At 50.1% G+C, this 17,774-nt stretch overlaps 1 protein-coding gene across 2 annotated transcripts in view; it reads left to right on the forward strand.

The window, feature by feature from the left end:
• The first annotated feature begins 11,490 nt into the window (after positions 1 to 11,490).
• SBK1 (SH3 domain binding kinase 1) overlaps positions 11,491 to 17,774 on the forward strand; it is a 51,908-nt gene continuing 45,624 nt past the window's right edge. For both annotated transcript variants that reach the window (XM_059897319.1, XM_059897316.1), the window contains exon 1: positions 11,491 to 12,307. The gene's annotated coding sequence lies outside the window, so the exon portion shown is untranslated. The remainder of the gene's footprint in view (positions 12,308 to 17,774) is intronic.

Raw genomic sequence — 17,774 nt, forward strand, 5'->3', positions numbered from 1 at the left:
CCCAACCTTTTGTGATAACCATTTTTTACTTTTTCCCCCTCAGTGGTTTTTTTTATGTAAATAAAATATATTTTCATATTTCCCATTTCCCCCATGTCTTACACAAAAGATGGCATTCTAAATATACTCTTCCTTTTCTTGCTTTTTTTTGGCTTAACAGTGTCCTAGCGATTTTTCCACTACAGCACATAGAAACTTTCATTTTTTTATAGCAGTGAATCAGTCTTTTTTTTAATTTATAGCAAGTATTCATTAAATGTTTATTACTTGAATGAATGACTAATAATTTCAATCCAACAATCTTTAAATTGCTTAAAACTATGACACTATTTACCTTTTCAAATTTCATATAATCTTATTCTTTCTCTGCTCTAGTTTCTAAAAGCTTGGTAATTTTTTCTATTTCTTATCAAAAATTCTTATGCAGCAAATTAGTCCCCTACTGATGGCTTCTTGGGCTATTTCCAGTCTTGTAAGAAAAAAGTCAACAGAAACAATAACCAACATACATACACACACAGACACACACACACACACATTTTCATCCATGTCAAGTTGCTCTATACCATAAATTCCTGGAGGTGAGACTGCTGAGTCAAAGGATAAAGGCATTTGTAATTTTTTAAAATTTTATTGAACTATAGTTGATTTACAATGTTGTGTTAATTTCTGCTGTACATCTAAGTGATTTGGCTATACATATATATATTCTCTTTCATATTCTTTTCCATCATGGTTTACCACAGGATATTGAATATAGTTCCCTGTGCTATACAGTAGGTCCTTGTTTTTATCCATCCTATATATAATAATCTGCTAATCCCAAACTCCCAATCCTTCCCTTCCCCACCCAAGGCATTTGTAATTTTGATAGATAATGACAAATTGCCATTCACAAGAATTGTACAAATTTGCACAACCCATCAGAAATATACACAAGGGCCTATGTCTCTTTTGCCTCACAAGAGTCAAAAGAAAAATGACAGGGCTTCCCTGATGGCGCAGTGGTTAAGAATCCGCCTGCCAATGCAGGAGACATGGGTTCGAGCCCTGGTCCAGGAAGATCCCACATGCCGCGGAGCAACAAGGCCCGTGCGCCACAACTACTGAGCCTGTGCTCTAGAGCCCACGAGCCACAACTACTGAAGACTGCGCGCCTAGAGCGTGTGCTCCGCAACAAAAGAAGCCACCGCAATGAGAAGTCTGCACACCACAACGAAGAGTAGCCCCTGCTCGCCGCAACTAGAGAAAGCCTGCGCGCAGCAAGGAAGACCCGACGCAGCCAATACATACATACATACATATATGCATAAATAAATAAAGTTTATTAAAAAAAAAAAATGACAAGCTAGGGAAAAATATTTGCAGCTCATATCACAAATGAAGGACTCTTTTGCCTAATATATAGAATTCTTAAAGTCAACAAGAAAAAGACCAATGAACCAATAGGAAAAATGGGTAAAAACATGAAAAAGATAGTCTCTAAAGAACAATTTCCCGTAGACCTATGAAAAGATGCCAAGTTCACTCACAATAAGAGAAATATACAGTGAAACCATACTGAGAGGCTATTTCTCACCTATCAAAGAGTGGCAAAGAAAATTCAAAAGTTTTCACACGAATATATACAAAATAGATAACTAAAAAGAACCTACTGTATAGAACTGGGAACTCTACTCAATGCTCTGTAATGACCTACATGAGAAAAGAATCTGAAAGAGTGGATATATGTATATGTATAACGGAAACTAATGCAGCATTGTAAATCAACTATACTCCAATAAAAATTAATTTAAAAAAAGAAAAGAAAATTCAAAAGTTTGCCACTTCATCGTTATTTACACATTTTCAAAGTTGCCCTCTCTGGCACTATTTCTCTTCTCTACGAGCAATCTTCTAGAAACAACTACCTAATGTCACTGCCGCCATTTGCATGCCTACTCAAAACACGCTGCCAAGGCAGGGGTTCTCAACCGGGGGCAACTCTGCCTTCCAGGGGACATTAGGCAACATCTGCAAACGATTTTGGTTGCCACAGCTGGGGAGTGGGGTGCTACGAGCATCTAATGGGTAAAGGCCCGGGCTGCTGCTAAACATCCTCCAAGGCACAGGACAGCCCACAGCACAGAATTATCCAGCCCAAATGTCCACAGTGCCCAGGCTGAGAACCCCGGCATTCAGGCTGCCTCTGCCATAAACGTTAAATCCAGCGGGCTTTTTCTAAGTCTTCATCTCTCTTGGCCCCTCGGCAGCGTTCAGCACCGCTCACCCTCCCTCCCTCTTAAAAAGCTGTCTTCTCTGACCCAGGTTTCCTTTCTTCATCCCCTTTCCTGGCTCATCCCTGTCTATGTGGCAATTAAATTTTGGGGTTCCTCAAGGCGGGGTCCTAGCCCCTCTTTTCCTCTCACTCCACACTAACCCTCCTTGTTGTCACTGACTCCCTTGAGTTTAATCACCATCTGCCCAAACCGACCCTGGAGGTTCGGTTCTGCATGTCTAACTTGCTGCTCCTCAATTCCACCCGGATGTTTCCTACACCCGTGGGACCCATCAGGCTAAGCTTGCCCTCACGATGCTCCATACCAATTCTCTTTCAACGTTCCTTATTTCAGTGACTGACAAAACTGTCGGTCTAGATACGTGAGCCAGGAGCCTAGAAGTCCCCCTCTCCCTCCAACCTCACCAAGGCCTGAGATTTACCCTCTACATATCTTTCTAGTTCATCCGCTTCTTCCATTCCCACTTCCTCCAGTCTGCTCCAGGCCACTGTCACCTTTAGCCTGGACCACTGCGCCATCTCCCACATGGGTTCCCCACCCCGACCCTGCCCTCAGCAGCCAGAGGGAACTTTTCAAGTCACAAATCTGATCATGTCTTTTCCTCCTGATTAGCCTCTGTTTACTCTTAGGATCAACTCAAAACCCTTAACCTGCTGGCATGGCCTGGTCCCTGCTGGCCTTATCTCACACAGATGACCTTCCAGGGGCCTTCCCACCTTAGATATTGTGAAATTCAGGCCCCTGGTCATTTATAGCCCTTAGACTATACAGTGACACTTGAGTGACACAGACCTGAAGGGACCTGTGGCAAGTGATGTTGCTACCTGGGGGAGGAGTGCTCCAAACAAATGAACAGGAAATGCAAAGACCCTTCAGGGATGAGAGGAGTTGAATATCTTCCCCATATACTTACTGGCTGTTTCTATTTCTTTATTTTGGAACTGCCAGTTCACAGTATCTGCTATTTGTCCTATTGGGTTCATGGTCCTTTTCTTTCTGATTTGAAAGAGCTAATTTTGTATTAAGGACACTAGCTCTTATCTATCATTTGTACTACACACTTTAAAAATAGTTGGCCATTTGTGTTTATTTGGTTTGTAGTAGTTTTTGCTGTGTAGAAACTTTTAAATTTTTTATAGTCAGATTTATAATTTCTGAACTTGGTTTCTCACCGGAAGAACACTTTCTCATTGAGATTATTTTTAAAATTCATATTTTCTTCTAATTCTTTTATAGTTTTATTTTTAACTTTGAAATCTCTGATCCATCTGTTGTTTCCTATGCTTTAACGAGTGAGGTATCCAGTGAGTGAGGATCCAGATATATATTTTTCAAAGACTATCAAGTAGCCCATCTTTTTCTCACTAATCTGAAATGCCCCGGTGCCAGGTATTAGGCGCAAACCTACCCCTTCTATACTTGGCCTCGTAATGCAGAGGCCGCGGCTGTGCAAACCACCTTTCTGCTGGGTCAGAGCTCTGCGGTCGTCTCTGTCCATAGGGGGCGCTAGAGCTAGACTTCGAGGATGGAGGACTGAGGATGCACATTGGCCCTGGGGCAATGGTGATGCTTAGGGGTGACTGAGCGGCTTAAGCCCTCCCACCACGTCATCAGTTCCCCCCACAAAGTCATCCCAAATAAGCATTCTAAGTTCAACAGCACCCTGGCTCTCCACTGCTGTCTCAAAACAAGCTCCTCTTCCTCTTCCAATCAGATTGCCTTCCCAAAGATGTCTACAGAGAAACTCTGGAACTGACCTTACTTGGGTTCAGAAGGAGAGATCATCAAGGTCCAAGGGGGCTGGTCTCCCAGGTCCAAGACCCGCCTTGCTGAGATCTGCACACAGGTCACCCAGCCCACGAAACTTCTCTTTGCAAAGCTGAGCCCACCCAGGTATATTGACCCAAAGACAACATTCCCTGCATCCCACTCTCTGGTTCCTCCTCCCCACCACATAGCACTCCAGAAGGGGGACGCAGACCTGAAGGCAGAGTCCCCCAGTGCCAGGGACTGACCCTGCTGGACTGGAAATCCAGTCGCGTCTCTGAGGCCACCAGGCTTCTTCAGCTGTGGCCAGTGCCACCGTAGTTCTTTGGGCAGCTCCATCACAACACAGGGCCACGAGGCAGCCGCTCTCTAGCTGGCATCTGACGGAAGGGTTGCGGTAGGGAGGGGAGGGATTCTACTTCCTTCGTATGGGTCCCCAAGGGTAGACGTAAGGCTAGTGGGTGGAAGGCACAGGGGCCCTTCCTATTGCTAGTAGCCGTCTTGGAAGGCAGTGAGCTCCCCATCCATGATCCTTTGTCTGGAATGGTTTTCTCCCAAGTATTAACATAACTCACCACTCACCTCCTTCAGCTGTATCACTCAAGTGTCACTTTACCAGTGAGGCCATCTGCAACCACCTTATCTAAAATTGCAAACCTCCCTCTCCATCCCTCTTCCTTGCTCCACTTCCCTAGAGCTTATCATCATATATTTTCTTAATTGATCTTGTTTAGAATCAGTCTTCCACCACTAGAATATAAGCTCCACAAAGGCAGGGTTTTTTTATCTGTTTTGTTCATTACTGAATCCTTTGTGTCTAGAACAGTGCCTGGCACATAGTAAGTGCTCAATAAACATCTGTGGACCAGATTCCTCCCAACCACCTTCAGAAGTAAGTAGTAGTTTTATTTTTTATTTTTTGGATACGCTGTACAGCTTGTGGGATCTTTGTTCCCCGACCAGGGATACAACCCAGGTCCTCGGCAGTGAAAGCTCGGAGTCCTAACCACTGGTCCTCCAGGGGATTCCCAGTAAGTACTATTTTTATCCCCATTTCACAGCTACAGAAACGGAGGCATATAAAGATGAAATAACCGGACTTAGCAGCAGCCCTGGGTCTCCAATCCCAGGCATTCTATGTCCAGGGCATGTGCCCTTAACTCCACACTGTATTGCAGTTACAAAATGCTTATATTCCAACATTGTCTGTAACAGAAGAAGGCTAGAAACAACCTAATTTCCCATCAGTAGGGGAGCAGTTAAATAAATTACAATACTAGGCATCCTGTAATAGCCTATAAAAGCAACCTATAAACGAATTAAGCAGATCTATATGCGCTTATCTGGCGTGACCTCCAAGTTATTGTTGAGTGAAAATAGCAAGATGCAGAACAGTGCATTGCATGGGCTCTTATCTGTAAAACAAAAACATAAACAGGATAATCAGACACAGATAGGTTTGATGTGCAGAGAAAGGTTCTGAATGGATACTCTAGAAACTGTTGACAAGGTGAAGGTCTCTAGTGGGAGAAAGTCTTTGCATTCCATTTGGTATTTTGGGGATTTTATTTGATTTTATTTTTAAATTTATTTATTTATTTATGGCTGCACTGGGTCTTCACTGCTGTGTGTGGGCTTTCTCTAGTTGCGGTGAGCGGGACTACTCTTCGTTCCGGTGCGCGGGCTTCTCATTGCGATGGCTTCTCTTGTTGTGGAGCACAGGCTCTAGCGCGTGGGCTTCAGTAGTTGTGGCACGTGGGCACAGTAGTTGTGGCTTGCAGGCTCTAGAGCGCAGGCTCAGCAGCTGTGGCGCACGGGCCCAGCTGCTCCGCGGCATGTGGGATCCTCCCGGACCAAGGCTTGAACCCGTGTCCCCTGCATCAGCAGGTGGACTCTTAACCACTGCACCACCAGGGAAGCCCCCCTTTGGGGATTTTAAATCATGCACATGATTTACTTTTTTTCAGCAACATAAATCTTCCTCATGGTTTAAAACTCAAATAAAACTACAGGGCTTAGAGACTTCCCTGGTGGCACAGTGGTTAAGAATCCACCTGCCAAAGCCCGTGTGCCACAACTACTGAAGCCTGCGTGCCTAGACCCTGTGGTCCGCAACAAGAGAAGCCACTGCAATGAGAAGCCCACGCACTGCAATGAAGAGTAGCCCCCGCTCGCCACAACTGGAGAAAGCCTGCATGCAGCAACGAAGACCCAATGCAGCCAAAAATTAAAAAAAAACAAACAAAAAACAAACCTACAGAGCTTACATCAAAAGTTAGCAGTCCCCTACCCCACCTCTCTTGTACTCCAGGTCTCTTCCTAAAGGCAATGAATTCAACTCTTTCAGCTGTTCCTTCTGTTTGCCATTCTCTTTCTTTTCTTCTTTTTTTTTTTTTTTCCATTCTCTTTCCAAGTCAGGGTTTCTCAAACTTCAAGGAGCACGTGAATCACCTGGGATTTTGTTAAAATACAGGTTCTTATTCAGCAGGTCTGAGGCGGGTTCCAAGAGTCTGCATTTCCTTATTATTTTTTAAAATATTTATTTATTTATTTATTTATCTGGCTGCGCTGGGTCTTAGTTGCGGCATGCGAACTCTTAGTTGTGGCAAGTGGGATCTAGTTCCCTGACCAGGGATCGAACCCGGGCCCCCTGCATTGGGAGCGTGGAGTCTTAGCCACTGGACCACCAGGGAAGTCCCTGGCATATGCTCCTAATTTGTCAGAAGATTTGTTTGAGCCACTGTAATTGAAGGCCTCTTTGTTACAGCAGCTTAGCTGCACCCTAATTAATAGAGAGTGAAGGGCCATCTCTCACCCATCCCCTACTGGGCAGGGAACCACCCCCCACTGGTGGGAGTGTTTCCTCTCTGGACCTGTCTGGGCCCCCACGTGCACTGCCCAGCATTGGAGGCCTGGCCTAGAGTGTGCACCCAGTGACTACTGAATTTGAATTTGAAATGGGAGCTATTTGTGTCTGTATTTGCTTCCCCCTCGGATTATGAGCAATTTAGGTTCTATCATTCAGGTCTCCGATGAAGGACTTTGAAAAGCACCAGCCATGCTCAGGTGTGCCAAAGGGGAAGGTGCTTTGTCCAAGCTTCAGAGGCCCCTGGGCGAGAGAGCCCGCCCAGTTACTGTGTACCTGGCATTTCACATGCCCTGGTTCACATAATTCTCTCCACCATCCCCCGAGGTAGGTATTTGGAGTGAACCTCAGTAGATTTTGCCTGCCCACCATCCACGGGGGTGAGAGGGAATGAGAAATGAATCAAAACAAGAAAGGGTCCTGTGTGGACCAAGAATGACAATGTGCCATGAACTGAAGGGAAAGATTAACCCCGCCTTCCGCACACCTGAGTCCAAAATGGAAAATAAGGGGCATGGAGGAGTGTTCGCTGGGGCCTGGGTGGACAGGACAGGTGAGGCCTGGCTGTCAGTGTTCACGTCCCGGTTCCCGGTTCACGAAGCCCAGGGTGCTAGGCTAGGAACCCGGCAGACAGCCCCTGCGGATGGCCTGAGTGCTTCCAGCCAGCAAAGGCGTGGGTCCAGGGTCCACCAGGAAAGGCCTAGGCTCTCAGGTAAGGAGGTGGGTGGGCCTCTCCAAGGTCGACACATCTCAGGCCTCTTCCTTTTTTAGAGGCTTACTGTGTTCTGGAAACATTAAGAAGTGCCAAAAAAGGCATTATGAACGCCACGGTGTATCTTAACTATTTATACTTGCCTAATTAACATACATGCAAATACAGTGCAAGATAGTTGTTCCGTTCACAAGGTAATGACAGGATTCATAAAGGACAGTGACTCAGGGATACCCCATAGAGGGGTCAGGGGAGGATGTGGTCTGAGATGGGACAAGCTCTTAATGTCCCATAAATGTTCTCGGTTCTCAATCCCATCAGAGAAATTGTCATGCCTGAATGTATAACTGCACGTAGAAATCATATCAGAAGCCTACATTTAAGTCTCTTCAGGAATGTGAGATTCCCCCCACGCCTGAGACAGGTCTGTGAGATTCCCCCCACGCCTGAGACAGGTCTGTGAGATTCCCCCCACGCCTGAGACAGGTCTGTGAGATTCCCCCCACGCCTGAGACAGGTCTGTGAGCCGAGCCTGAGCCCAGGAGGATGGCTGGGGCTGACCCTGAGTGCCAAGGGCTGCAGGCCTGACTCCAGCCCCCCAAAGCCGGTGGGGCTGCCCCTGCTGATGTGTTTCTGGCCCGTAAGTCTGGTGCGGGGGCCACCCCTCGTGGAGGGGGGTCAAATGGCCGAGGTGTAGTGCTCAGACTCTCCCGAGATGCTTGGAGAAGTTTGGAGCCGCCTGGTGACTCTAATCTTCCCTCCCCAGGCGGGGGTCAGAAGCGGGTGGGGCCGAGAGAAGGAAAGGCAGAGTCTCAGGCTCCTGCGAACTGGGTCTGATCCTCCACCCCCATCCCCAGCCCAAGAGCAGACCCAGCCACCCAAACAGTAGACAGAGAGAGCTTCACAGCCACTGAGAATTAAAACCTATTGATTTTCCCCATTAGCTAGAGAACACCATCAGAGTGCATTAAAACCAGGCAAAGCACCAGCATCATGAATAATTAACATCCACAAATGACAAACCCAGGGGGCCCAGGGGAGGGGGAAGGGGCGCCTGGAGGCCTAGGGCACCTGACCCCTTATGACTCCCACCCCAGGGAGTCCTAACCTGGCCTGCCCTCCCCTCCCCTCCCCTCCCCCTCCTCCATGAATCTCTACTAGTCCTATCCCCTCTCATTGCCTGTCCTCTCCTCAAAGAAACATCAAGTCTCCAAGGCAAGCAACCTAGGAAGACAGAGCACTGAGATGAGAATCAGGAGTGCCTGGCCCTGCCGTGTGTCACTGTGTGACCTCCAAGGAGTCTGCCCCTTTCTGGGCTCATTCCTCGGGCTAAGTCTACAGATCTATGGTTCCAGAGAGGGACGGTGACTGGCCCAAAGCACACAACAGGTCTGTAAGCAGAGCCCATACTAGAACCTGGGGCCCCTAGTCATGCCCCCCCAGTCCAGCCTATGGGGCACCTTTAGGCAAATCAGAAAAAAGTCCCCCGCTTTGGATTGACCATTGGAAAATGGCACCCCTCTGGGTGAACCAATTAGATGAAAGCATGCCCTTTGAAAAGATCAATTGAAAAGCGACCCTCCCTCTAAGTGGACTAATTTTTTTTTTTTTTTTTTTAAGAAATTCATGTTCTTTTATTTATTTATTTATTTATTTATGACTGTGGTGAGTCTTCGTTTCTGTGCGAGGGCTTTCTCTAGTTGCGGCAAGTGGGGACCACTCTTCATCGCGGTGCGCGGGCCTCTCACCATCGCGGCCTCTCTTATTGCGGAGCACAGGCTCCAGACGCGCAGGCTCAGTAATTGTGGCTCACGGGCCCAGTTGCTCCGTGGCATGTGGGATCTTCCCAGACCAGGGCTGGAACCCGTGTCCCCTGCATTGGCAGGCAGATTCTCAACCACTGCGCCGCCAGGGAAGCCCTGGACTAATTTTTAAAAAGGCACTCTTCAGGCTGACCAATAAGAAAAAGGAACTCTTTTGAGTGGACCAATTAGAAAAAGGTGCTCCCCAACCCCTGCATGCGGTCAGAGTTTGAAAGGAGCAAGACTGCAGAGCAGAGGTACGGCTGAGCCCCCCACTCACCACCCACCGGGCTGCCCTGTGCAGTGTGTGCAGCCTAAACAACTGTGTGCGGCGGGCTGTGTCCCCACCCCCACCTTTTCTTGGCCAAGGAGGCCCAGATCTGTCCTTCCAGCCGGTGGAATTCAGTTCACTGAATTGATGTTTCCTTCCAAGCCGCTCCACCTCCCACGTACTTCCTCAGCCCCTCAGCTGACCCAGGTTCCCACTTCCATCCTCCTCCCACCCATTCTTCCTCCTCAGAGCCCCGGGAGGGGCAGCGCTGGAATGAATACCTCCTACACCTCTGACCGTGTTACCTGCATCTTCTTCCTGCCCTGCAGGGCACCCTGCATCTTTCCATGCCTCTGAGCCTTTGCAGGTACACTGCTCTCTGCTGGTGATGCCCCGCCTCTAGAGCCCCTGGGAAACATCTACTCACTCTAAAACTCAGCTTAAAGACCTTCTCCTCTGCTGCTCACTCTCTTCCTTAAACATGCCAGCTAGTTCTTGCCTCTGAGCCTTTGCACCTGCTGATTCCTCTTCTTGGACCTGTTCTGCCTCCAGATATCCTGCAGATATTCCAGCTGGCTCCTCCTCCTGCCGGTCACAGCTCCAATGTCCCCTCCTTGTGAGGTCTTCCCTGAACACCCTGTCAAACCACCTCCCCATCAGCCTCCCTCACAGCTCCATGTTTTATTTATTCATAACACTTTTCACAAGATGAATTTATTTTTCCTTTGTTTACTGGTGCTTCCAAAGCCACTATGAATGGCTGTGCATGTTGTAAGTTGCAGAGGAGGTGAGTGGGGCTGGAACACAGCCTGCCATGCACACTACAAGCTGGTGCTGGGGAGAGGGGCGGGGGTGTGTGTGTGGGAGGGGCTGCACCTGCCCGGAGGGAGCGCCTTTCCTAATTCACACACTGTCACCAGGTATACAAGCTTCAGCCCCAACGGCCTCCAGCTGTGACAGGCAAGCCCACCAACTCAGGAAGTGTCTGTCCTCTCCATTGCTGTGAGTCCAGTGTCCAGCGCAGTGCCTGGCACGTAGCTGGTGCTCAATAAACATTTTTCAGTTTTTTTGGGCTGCACCTCTCGGCTTGCAGGTTCTTAGTTCTCCGACCAGGGATTGAACCCAGGCCTCAGCAGTGAACGCGTGGAGTCCTAACCACTGGACTGCCAGGGAATTCCCCAACATTTTTCAAGCAAACAAATTCTACTCGGATTCCCCCACTCCCACCCTCTCCCCACACTCTTCAATAGAATACACCATGCATGTGGTCCATTTCTGGGTCCCACAGGGGCTGCGTGTAGTTCATTGTTGGGGGTGGTCCCACAGGAAGCCAGTGACAGAACTGGACCCAGACTTGGTGATGGTAATTGTTTGTTAAGGGAATGCAGAGGGGATCCAGGAGTGGATGCGTAAGTATAGGAGTCCTGGGTATGCTCCCTGCAACTCAGTGCCCTGCTCATGACAGGGACGATGCCCTGAGACCCCAGTCTCACCCGGCTCCCTGGAGAAGCGCGGGGTGGGTTCAGGTGGCCCCGGGCACTCTGACCAAGATCCAGATGCCGAGCGCTGCACAGTCATTCTTGGGCAAGAGGTGGCATCTGAGGGTCCCGTGGGAGGCAGGCCAGGCTCAGGCAGGGGCGGAACTCAGGCGCTGCCTTCCCTCTGCTCCCTGTGGCCACCCGCCTACCGGCCTCCCAGCTCTGGCAGGGAAGGAGTTAACCTCCCGGCTTCTCAGCGTGAATGTGGAGCTATTAATACCCACAGCCAAGCCGGTCTGCCCGAGCAGCCACTGGAGTCGGAAGAGCCGGGAGCAAAGGGAGCTCCAGTCGGAGCCAGCGCTGGAGCCAGGACTCCAGGGTCCAGAACTTTTCTCGGGGATAGCGAGGGCACTGTGCCAGCCTCACCTGGTCCTTGCCCACCTTCCAGCTTCAGGTCCCGACTGTCCTTCCCGGAGGCCACCCGTGCCGTGCCACCCACCCCAGCTGGGGAGAGCAAACTTTCTTAGGGAAACCACCGCCACTGCCGTGCTGGCTGGACGGGGAGGAGCAGACGGCTGGACAGACAGATGAACAGATGGACAGGACATCTGCGAACCTGTCCTCCTGGTCCTGCCTCTGACAGGCTGCAGCAGAGCGGGCAGCTGAGGGGCCTCGGGCGCCACCAGGGGCAGCAAGGGGCCCTGCTGGACCTTTGTGCACCAGCCAGCTGCCTCTGAGTCCAGGCGGCTGGAAGCTGCTTCCAGGGGCCCAACCCCGTGGCTGGAAGGTCTGTGGGTCAGGACAGCAGATCCCACCAGACAGAGCCCCAGGCTCTCCCACCCACCGAGGCGACGGGTAACCTGAGTGAAAAGGCACAGGTGGCAGGTGGGCAGGTACAGGCGCGGGGTCCTGAAGCCAACAGGCTACTGACCCTGGAGCACGCTGGCTCGGGGACCCCTGCCCAGGCAAAGGACGATGCTGCCGAGGCCGCCACCAGCCACCCCTGCCCCGTCCTGGAGCTGCCTCCGGCCTGGCCCCTGGGCTGTGGAACAGAGGATGTGCCAGCCTTCTGCTTCGTCTGTTTCCACAGGGAGGAGGAGGAGGAGCTGCTGGAAGAAGTCCCACTGCAGAGGTCAGTGCCCGAGGTGGGCAGCGGGTGGGCAGGGTGAGGGCACAGGGCTCGAATGGGGCCCCTGGGGGCCTGGAAGTCCTGCTTCCGAGTTCCTCGTCTGTCCACTGCTTACCAGCCACCGCCACCTCCCTGTGTCAGACTCTCAGATCTCTCACCTGGGTATCCCCACAGCCTCCGCCCTGTCTCTCCCATCCTGCCCCCACAGTGACCCTCCTGTCCTTTCCCATTGTGGTCATGTCCTCCCTGCTCAGAGCCCTCCATGGCTCCCAGCTCCCACACGATGAAGTCAATACTCAGCTGGGCATTCAAGGCCTGTGAGATCAGGCCAGCCCCACCCACCTCATCTTGCTCTGCTCTCCTGTATTCACCCCCAGAGAAACCCTGCCCAGACTTCCTTTCTCCTGGCTCCCCTCCTTCTAGGCCCAGCTGCAATACCTCCTCCTCCAGGAAGCCCTCCAAGAAGCCCCTGCCCCATCCCAAGCTGAAAGCCACCTTTCCTCCCTACACTGCACTGACACCTAATAGTGATAGGTTTTCGTTGAATTAATAAGTGGAAATGTCTGTGTGTGCATATGCATGCGTGTATGTGAGTTTGTGTATAAAAGAAAGGGAAGGGAGGGGAATGAAGGTTTGTGTGTGTATGTGATTGGGTATCTGGGTGTGAGTATGTGGGATTGTGAGTATGTGTACATGTCTGTGGCACTGGGTGTGAGTTCTATGTACTTATGTGGGGAAGGAGGTGTGCACTGGGACCGGGTCGGGGGGTTCATGCCCTAGAGATCATTGTCTCTTTTGCCAGCTCTCCCTACCCCCACCTTCAGGAAAACCCAGGCTCCAGCCAAGTGCATTTCTCAAGCTGTGACTGCAAGCTCCAGGAATAGATGGAACATCTGTAGGGGAGACAGGGGTCACCTCTCTCCAGCCCAGCCTGCCCACGCCTCCATCACTGCCTGAGTCAGCACTGCCCTGGGTGGCGAGAAGGGCAGGCTCAGGGCCAGCCCTGGTGTGCCCTCTGGGCCCCTAGTAGGAGGGCGGGAGTATGGGCTCCTGCAGCCTGGGACAGTTTCCTCCCTGAATCTCACTGTTGGACCTGGGTCAGTCATTTCCCTTCCGCGGGTCTCTGTCTCCTCATCTGGGAAACGGTGGGCTGCTCCTTGCATGGTTGTCAGTTCATCATTCAGCAGCGATTGAGAGCTCATAGTACGCCAGGGCCCCAGCCCTCATGGGGTCCAGCCTGCTAGGAGAGACCCGAAAGCAAACCAATCAGTTTGGCAGCGCGATGGGCGCCTTGATGGGCGTGAGTGCACTGCGCGCAGGGAGTGAGGGGGAGGGACTGACCACCTCTGCCCGCAGGAACCCTAGGAGCCCCTGCGGGTCTGTCTTAAAGGACAGGTCCTCTGCCAGGTGGTGTGTGAAGTTAAGGAAAGGACATCCCAGGCAGGGGGTACGGCAAGAGCAAAGACTTGGTGATATGAAAAAGAAATTGTGTGGGCATGGTGGAGATGGGGCTGACAGGGTCTGCGGGGGCCAGATCACCAAGGGCCTTAACTGCTGAGCCAAGGACTTGATCTATAGGTGATGGGGTGAGCAGTGGGGAGGGCTTGAAGCAAAACGGGGCCAAGTTAGGCGACTCAATGAGGTCACAAGTGTGGAAGTGTTTCTCGAAATCCAAAACAATGGATTCCTGAAAACATCACTATTTTCATAGTAAGAGCTCAAAATGCTTGTTGAATGATTGGACGAATGGACGAATGAATGAATGAATATGATGTGGGGAGATGGGACATCAGAATCACTGAGCTGGTGGGCGCTGGCCCTTTAAGATCTGGCAAGGGGACACCACCAGGCTGGGCAGAGACAGTGACCACAGGTGCCAGGTGGTAAAGCTAAAAATACTGAGTGATGTGGACACCCAGGCTGCAGGAGCCAGGCAGTGCTAGTGGGGGGGGGGGGGAGGGGAGGGGGAGGCTCTGGAGTGTTTCTTTCCTACTGGAGGAGGGGCAGTGGGCAGTGAGGTCTGGTAGGGTCACCTTGGGGGTTTAGAGGAGCTTGTCCTCCTCCCCCACTACTCTCAGACTTTCTCCAGCCCCTGGAAGGTGCCAGCTTTCACTCCCAATAGCTGTCATGTTTAGTAGCCCCAGGGCGTGCTAATTCTGAAGCATCCTGCTTCTCTGCGACTCTGGGGAAGTCAGTTCTTCTCTTTGGGCCTCTGTAAAATTAAAGCATTGCTGGGGTGCTTTTAGGGACAGAGAAGCAAGGAGGGATGCAGGCAACCAGTTCACTCATGTGTGGATTCAGCAAATGCTCCCCGAGGCCTCCTGGGGACTAGATGCTGAGGCCACAGAGATGAAAACAAACCAGGCACTTCCCTGGAGGAGCCCAGCAAGGATACACTGGAACAATTGCATGCAGCGCAATGTGTTGTCATTGAGGTGTGAACGCAGTGCCCTCCGTGGGCTGATGCAAGAAACGGCCACACTGAGAACTCATCTGCATGTGGTGAAAATTTGTCAACAAAAGCATCACCCATCAGCCACCTCCACTTGATGCTTGATGTGTGATTAAGGTGAGGCTCGCCGCCTTAATGAACAAGCCCTGGAACCGCACGCGCTTCACATGGCAGAGCCTCCTGTGCTGCTCACGCAAAGTCCAGAGGGGACTGGGGTGTGGGGGACACTCTGCTCTACTCAGTCTTTCGGGGACCCAGGCTCCTCCCACCTTGTGATACTGTCATCACCCAGGGCTTCAGAATCCATCGCCGGATCCTCTGCTTCCACTGGCAAATGAAGAAGAAAGAGGGTGGAGATCACATGGAAGGGTTTTCCGAGCCAAAGCTGCAAGTGGCCTACTTCACTTCTGCCCACACTACATGGCCAAAGCAGCTAATTTCAAGAGAAACGGGGAAACGTAGTCCTGTTGTGAAAATGTTATATTTGGTATACATGAAAGCGCCTGGCACATAAGAGGTACCCAGCATGTTTGTGCGGAATGCATTCATTCACTCTGCAGATTTCACTGAGCACCCTCAGTGGACTTGTACTAGAAACTGGGCAGTGAAAACACCAGTCCTGCTCTCAGTGGGCTTTTATCAAAGGGGGAGTCAAACAAAATACAAGTAAACAAACAAACAAATACCATCTTCCGTGTTCAAAACCCACTGTTAAGGAAATGACCAGAGGGATGGTTGCGGGAGACACCCACTTAACATAAGGGGGAGGGGAGGTAGGGACAATTCATCTAAGACCTCAAAAATCAGAAGGAGCTGAGCAGAGTTGGAGGAGGAGCATTTCAGGCATGGAGAACAGAGAGTACAAAGGCCTAGAGGCAGGTTAGAGTTTGGAGACTGTGAGAAAATGTCAGGTCATTGTGGCTAGAGAAGGGTGAGTGATGGGAAGAGTGATATGGGCGACAGGGAGAGTGACAAGGGTGATGGGGAGAGTGACAAGGGCGACGGGGAGAGTGACACGGGTGACAGGGAGAGTGACATGGGCAATGGGGACAGACAGGAATGGCTAGATCACGTAGGCCTTGTGGGCCATGGTGAGGAGGATGGATTTTATTCTGGATAAGATTGGGAAAGATTTGGAGGCTTTTAAGTGGGGGAAGCCATATAATTTGATTGACATCTTAAGTGGTCACTTGGGCTGCTCCGGAGAGAATCCATGGCAGCCAGCCCAGAGTAGACACAGGAAACCGGGGTGGAGGTCATGGTGATGATGGAGGGGGCCATGGCGTTGGCCTGGACCATGGTGGCCCATGGAGACGGGGGAAATAGGTGCCTTCTAGATATATTTGGGAGACAGATTTTGCTGATGGGTTAAAGGAAGAAGGGAAGCAAGGATGAATCTGAGGTTTCTGGGTTGGATAAGTGTGGGGATGATGGGAAGGTTCAAGGGAGGGAAGAGACGTGGTGGGAAACTCAAGAATTCGGTCATGGATGTTTTCAACATAGAAGCACATGAGATGCCCAAGTGAAGCTATCAAGTGAGGACTTGATGCTAAGAGTCCGGAGCTCAAAGCTGGAGTTTTTGGGCGGGCGAGAGGATATCAGAGACTTCAGTGTGAAGATGGCATTGAAAGCCATGAGGTTGGGACTTCCCTGGTGACGCAGTGGTTAAGAATCTGCCTGCCAATGCAGGGAACACGGGTTCAAGCCCTGGTCCGGGAAGATCCCACATGCCGCGGAGCAACTAAGCTCTTGCGCCACAACTACTGAGCCTGCGCTCTAGAGCCCGCGAGCCACAACTACAGAAACCCATGCGCCTAGAGCCCGTGCTCCGCAACAAGAGAAGCCACCGCAATGAGAAGCCTGTGCACCGCAACGAAGAGTAGCCCCTGCTCCCTGCAACTAGAGAAAGCCCGCACGCAGCAGCGAAGACCCAACGCAGCCAAATTTTAATTAATTAATTAATTTAAAAAAAAAGAAAACCATGAGGTCACAAGGAGAGAGAGGAGAGGAGAGGCCCCAGGATGGAGCCCTGAGGAACTCCACAATTTTGGGGTCACGTGGAGGAGACGCTAACAAGGGCGGAAGAGAAGTAAAGTAGGAGGGAAACCAGGAGCATGGGTAGTCATGGAAACCAAGAGACGAGTGTCTCAAGGAGGAGAGAGAGGTGGACAACTGGCTTCAGAGATGCCAAACGGCCAAGGAAAAGGAGAATAGATTCAGCAGCACAGAAGTTGAAAGTGCCCCGGATAAGAACATTTCATGGAGGGGTGGAGACAGGAGTAGGTGTGAGCAGAAACTTCTGGTTAAAGACGGTGGAACGAATACACACATCTAATTTCTCTGTGTCCTGAAACTCCATGAAAAAGAAGTGAGTGGGTTTTTTTTTCTTTTCCTTTATGGTTTATTACAAGATATTGAATATATTGATAGTTCCCTGTGCTATACAGCAGGACCTTGTTGTTGCTGGTTTTTTGGTTTTGTTTTTTAGTGGTGTTTTTTGGCCACACCGTTCCCTGACCAGGGATCTAACCCGCGCCCCCTGCAGTGGAAGCACGGAATCTTAACCACTGGACCTGCAGGGAAGTCCCAGGACTTTGTTGTTTGTCTCTTTTATATATAGTAGTTTGTGTTGGTTAATCCCAAACTCCTAATTTATCCCTCCCCCACTTTCCCCTTTGGTAACCATAAGTTTGTTTTCTATGTCTGTGTCTGTTTCTGTTTTTCAAATAAGTTCATTTGTATCATATTTTAGATTCCACATATAAGTGATATCATCTGATATTTATCTTTGTCTGGCTTACTTCACTTAGTGTGATAATCTCTAGGTCCATCCATGTTGCTGCAAATGGCATTATTTCATCCTTTTTATGGCTGAGTAATATTCCATTGTGTATGTGTGTGTGTGTGTGTGTGTATATATATATAAATATAAAATTGTATATATACATTGTATTTTATATATATATATATATATCACATCTTTTTTATTATTTTTTTTATTGAGGTATAGTTGGTTTA

Source organism: Balaenoptera ricei, chromosome 15 (assembly GCF_028023285.1).
Source record: "Balaenoptera ricei isolate mBalRic1 chromosome 15, mBalRic1.hap2, whole genome shotgun sequence".
Lineage (NCBI taxonomy): Eukaryota > Metazoa > Chordata > Mammalia > Artiodactyla > Balaenopteridae > Balaenoptera > Balaenoptera ricei.